We start from the raw sequence: 5,813 nt of genomic DNA, 5'->3' as shown, positions 1-5,813 counted from the left end.
AATATGAAGAGAAACGGTTGAAGAACATGTCACATAAAACCATAAAATATACATCAATGGGAAACACTACAAGAAATTTGGGTGTTCATCTACACATGTTATGTGTGCCTAAAAACCTATTATGTGTTGGTAAGTGGCTTTACCCACACATAAATTAAATGTCATTATGTGTTGGCTCATGACTGTAGATATAGATTATTACCCACACATCACTTATGTATAGGTATAGATAAAGCTATACCTACACATGTATGTGTGGTTAAACCTAGTAAGTATGTGTATGTAGAAGTGATATGATTTGTTTAGATAGATGATGACGTGGTTGATGACATGGCTAATGACATGGAAAATAATATGGACAATGACGTGGACTAGATAGATGATGTGTTAAGTTACATGACATGTCCCTGGAGGCACGTGTCATAATACAATGTGTGGATAAAAATATTGTATGTGTAGGTAAAAGCGATAACTATATTCATATTGATTTTGATGTGTAGGAAAATTATTGAACTATTGATATGAATAAACTTAGGTCATGGGTCACATTGTTTGGTACATTGTTTATTTGTTTTATTTAACCCATAATTTATCAACATATACATGAAATCAAATGTGCATAAAATTTATATAAAATATGTAGCTTAAAAAGAGAATGATTTGAATCTATTAAAGAAGAGAGAAATCCCATAAATCCTAAACATTACAACGATGAACCAAAAGACAAAATAAACTTCATTTAAAAGTACAAAGTTGAGGTCATACTATTTTGAAAATAATACAAAACTATGTAGGTTCAAACTTAAATGATCTATGCTTATGCTTGGTAGCCTTCTTCAATGATCTTTGAACGGAGGAGCACTTCAAAAAAAAAAAGATAAGAGTCATGCTCAAACCCTACCATTTGTGAAATTAGTTAAATACACATTGATAATCCTGTAAAAGATAACTAAAAGTCGTGACTACCAGCTCCTTATAAAAAAAATAAAAACTAATGAAATAAATAATAAATGCTAACCTTAAATCTTGTTTGATATCTCTTTGACTCTTCGTTCATCTTCCACCAAATCACAAAGTAACTCGTGCAAAAACATTATAAATAATTTTCATTGCTTCCTCCTTGCTGTCACAATTTAAAAAAATTGCATAAACAAGATTATACCTTCGGGGAGGTCCTGATATCTAATATGACCAAAGCAAAGAAATCTTGAAAATTCAACGAGAATGGCCAATAAAAACTTACTAGAACACAAGTTGATTAACACATATTTTATATAATCCTACAACAGTGAAGCAAGAAGAAAATATTGTCTTTGGCTTCTTTGGTTGCAATATACCGAACAAGACTTTACTGCAATTAAACAGATGGGTTATTTAAATAGCCATAAAAGGAGATGAGGGCAGCGAATTAAGGGTAGACGTGGGTAGAGGAAGCAAAGCCTAGTCGTTTGTGTTTGTGACTTTATATATATCTATGGGGGAGGGGGGAATTAAAATGAGGAGGGAATTAAAAAAAAATATTAGAGGGAAAATAATATGACAGGAGGGAAATGAAAATTTAGAATTTCATTCTCGTGCAGCCTAGTATTGTTTGAATTTGATAGGATTTTGACGTTTTGTGGGGGCGATTTTGTTGGAACAACCGTATCCATGTATACCCATAATCTCACCAATTTCGGAAGATATTATCTTTTTTTTTTGGAAATCGGCAAATATATTAATCAAAGAAACCACATCAAGCTAATGTGGGAAAACGAAAAGTACAAGACAGTCAAAAACAAAAACTACAGACAAAGAGTAGGGCATAAATTCCAAACTCTCCAATCTACATTTTTGCATGGAGTTCTATGCTTGCACCAAGTAAACGTCATAGCTTTTATCTTTTCTGTTATGACCGCCGATGAAGTGTGAATCTATTCGTACACCCGTTTATTCCTGGCTAACCATAAGCACCATAATGCTCCATTAAAAATCATATTCAAAAGCCTCTTTTTTCTATTACATCAGGAACACCTTGAGACGAATAGTATCAACTCCCTTACCGACGTAAATCTTTCACAATTGAGTTCACACCAGGATGTTATCGAATTTAAGACGAAATCACAATTGGGCACGTAATCAAAATGTGGTCCAACGTCTCCTCTTCCAAGCTACAACCACTACATCTACTTGATGGGATAGTGATCCCACGCCTACTAAGTGCCACCGCCGACGGAAGTCTTCCTTGTTTTGCTCTCCACATGAAGGAGAGAATCTTGAACGGAGTCCATTTCCCCCAATCGAACGGTCCATCACATACAACAAAGTCGACTAGTTCAATCCTTTCCCATATCCGAGACACCATGAATCGTCCGTCAGAAACAAACTCTGATTTCCACTCACCCTCACCCACGTTCCACGATATTATATCTTTGGGATCAATGTTGATCGTTTGCAGAAAAGACCTTGATTTGATTATGTTTTTCCATACCCCCGTACTCGATCTATTCGCGAACACTGACCAATGCCTTCCATCTAACTTATGCAAACATCGAATAGTTTTTGCCCACAGTGATGAGTTCTTAGATTTCAGACGCCACATCCATTTTGCTAGCAGTGAAATGTTGATAGATTTAATCGAACCTAGTCCGATCCCCCCATTCGTCCTTGGAGAAACGAGCTTATTCCAAGCCACCCAATTAATACTTTTTTTCTCGTACTCCTTGTTCCAAATGAAGTTTCTTCTAATTTTTTCCAGCGTGTCAATCACACCTGTCGGGACTGCAAAGATTGACATGTAATATATATGCAAGTTGCCAAGGACTGCCTTAGCCAGGGTTACTCTACCACCGAAACTTAAAGATTTCGCTTTCCAAGTCGTGAGCTTATTTTGGAACTTTTCGATAACCGGTCTCCATGCTCGCTTCCTATTCATATTTTCGCCCACCGGAACTCCCAGATAAGTGAAGGGAATGGATGAAGGTTCACACCCAAGAGGAGCCGCCCAGTTTGAAACTTCTAAATTAGATACCCCCACCCCAAAGACTTTTGACTTTGTGAAGTTCACTTTTAGTCTGGACGACACGTGGAAGCATCGTAATATTCTTGATAAATTCGCAATGTTTCTCCTTGACCATTCGCCTATGAATAGCACGTCATCTGCATAGAATAAATGAGACAAGCAAATGTTAGGTTGTGAAAATTTAATTCCTTCAAATATTCCTTTCTCCACTGCTGATATCATGGCTTGATTGAGTCCCTCCATCGCGATTAAAAACAGAAAGGGAGAGAGTGGGTCACCCTGTCTGACCCTTTTTGTCATTGAAAATTCTTTAGTTGGGCTACCATTGATTATTACAGACGCCCTCCCAGAACTCAGACAGCAGTTCATCCATAATCTCCATTTCAATCCAAATCCCATTTGTTCCATGATAGAGTCCAGGAACGCCCAATTTATCGAATCAAATGCTTTATTAAAATTAGCTTTAAAGAGTAGTATCTTTTTGCCTCTAGCCTTTGTCCACGAGCAAAGCTCGTTAACTATCATTGGTCCTTCCAGTATATTCCTTCCTTCCACATACGCTGATTGTACCTCTCCAATGATGTTACCAATCACGTTTTTTAATCTGATCGCCAACAACTTCGCAATGATTTTATATATCGATCCAATCAGCCTTATTGGTCTGAAATCTCCAAAGTGCGTTGGATCCTTAGATTTCGCCACTAGAGATATGAAGGAGGAGTTACATCCACATGATAGCTTTCCGTGAACTTCAAAATACTTTACCATCCCCACCAATTCCTCTCTCAACAGCTCCCAAAACTTTTTTATAAATTTAAACGTGAATCTGTCCGGTCCCAGAGATTTTTCATCCCCACATGCCCAAACTGCTCTTTTTATTTCCTCTGTTGTAATTCCAGCTTCCAAGAATCTAGCATCAATTCCAGAAAGTCTTTTAAAACCAGGATTGCAAAATTTTGGTCTAATGGGCCATCTTTCTTTAAATTTATTCCCAAAGAACTTTTCTGCCTCCTTTTTTATTTCCACCGGGTTAGTACTCCAAGCGTCATTTATCATGATCCCATGTATATGGTTTTTACGATTTCTGTTGTTCACGTAGGTATGGAAGAAGCGAGTATTCTCATCACCATCAATTTCCCATTTTAATTTTGCCCTTTGCTTTAGGTTCATGGCCAACCTTCTAGTGTGATTGTCCACCTTAACTCCTAAAATTGATCTTTCTTTCTTCTCATTAATAGTCATAGGCCTAGATTCAGCCCCCATCTCGATTTCAGCTATTCTCTTTTTCCATTCATCTACTTTCTTCTTCTCCTTATCAATTGCGTTTATTTTCCAGTTTCTAATCGCAAGTTTGAGATGCTTCAATTTATTCAAGAGAATCATGTCAGGTGTACCATAACCCCTGAACTCTGAGCACGCTTCCTTAATAACTTCATCCAGATTGTCGTTAAGTAACCAGGAGTTTAAGAACTTGAACAGAGGCGGACCGAAATCCACGTTACTAGCTCTCAATATAATGGGGGAGTGGTCTGAAAGGTCTCTATTCATTGCAAAGGAGGAAGCAAGAGGATACACGGAAAGGAAATTGGAACATACCAGAAAACGATCTAACTTACTCAGTTTCCCACCAAGAGTTCTAAAGTATGTAAATTTTTGGCCTCCCATCTTCAAGTCCGTCAGTTCACCGTTGAGGATGAATTTGTTGAACTCATTTGCACTCCGAGCACAAAATTTAGAATTAATCCTTTCATCTTGGCACCTTACCACATTGAAATCCCCCATGAAGATCCAGGTTGCCGATCTCGATAGTTTTATTGCCAACAGTTCGCCCCACACTTTCGCTTTCTCGCGTTCCTGTTGAGGGCCATAGACATTTACGACCCCCGTTAGCCCATCTATTCCTACAAAGTTCCCCATTGTTACGATATAATTCCTTGACTTAATCACTTCTACTAACGAGAACATTCTACTATCCCATATCGTTATTATTCCTCCCGATCTTCCCGTAGAGAATACTTGCTCGAAGTTGCAGTCTGCGTCACCCCAGCAGTTAGATGGATTGAAAAGCGGAGACTTTTCCCCCAATTTTGTTTCCTGAATCCCGACCAAACATAGTTTATTTTCTCTCCTCAGTCTTCCTACCCAATCCGTTTTATGTTTCTCTCCCAGACCTCTGATGTTTAGTGACATGATATTCATTATATTAGCTGGTTTTCTCCTTCTTCACCAATTACATCTTTGAGGACTTCGTTATCACATTCCAAATCGAATCCCAGCATTTTACCTACCTCCACCGTGTTCCTGATTTCTGACGATGAAGTCGAGTGTGACTCGTCGTCCGATTCCGGGAGCGGGATATGGGAAGGGATCGGTTCTAAATTTAAGTCGATGGGGGATTGATCTGAAGACACCATTTGATTTTGATTTTCCATGGGCGACTCAAAAATCGGCGTCAATAATCATCTTCTTTTATCAGAGGATCCTTTAAAATTATTGTTGGTTCGACCCGGAATTGGTTCACTTCGAACCATATTGTTATGAAAAGGGCCAAAGCAGCCAGTTAAAGGTAACGCGTTTAGGGGCCCATTTGACAAGTCCATATGGCCCAAATTGGTAGACTCCAGGTTTTTAGACGGCGCAATATTTCCTGCATTCCCGTTTGACTTTCCAATAACCGTCGGTTCATTAACGTTTGCATTAATTTGTGCCCTTTGGGATTCCCAATGCAATTCGGTTTCACTTCCTCCGTCAGTCCCTGCCGGTACCATGATCGCCGGAGGCGGCCTCATCTCCGAGTTGTTATGCTTACCGG

At 38.6% G+C, this 5,813-nt stretch overlaps 1 long non-coding RNA gene across 1 annotated transcript; it reads right to left on the bottom strand.

The window, feature by feature from the left end:
• Positions 1–757: 757 nt before the first annotated feature.
• On the bottom strand, positions 758–1,333 carry LOC145048802 (uncharacterized). Its single transcript, XR_013683053.1, has 3 exons — positions 1,244–1,333; positions 1,019–1,123; positions 758–861 (listed from the first exon to the last, which is right to left on the bottom strand). It is a non-coding gene; the product is annotated as an uncharacterized LOC145048802 (long non-coding RNA).
• Positions 1,334–5,813: the final 4,480 nt, after the last annotated feature.

Source organism: Lactuca saligna, chromosome 5, assembly GCF_052625555.1.
Source record: "Lactuca saligna cultivar CGN05327 chromosome 5, ASM5262555v1, whole genome shotgun sequence".
NCBI lineage: Eukaryota > Viridiplantae > Streptophyta > Magnoliopsida > Asterales > Asteraceae > Lactuca > Lactuca saligna.
Note: the sequence above shows the minus strand (reverse complement) of the source record. Positions and strands in the feature narration are given on the sequence as shown.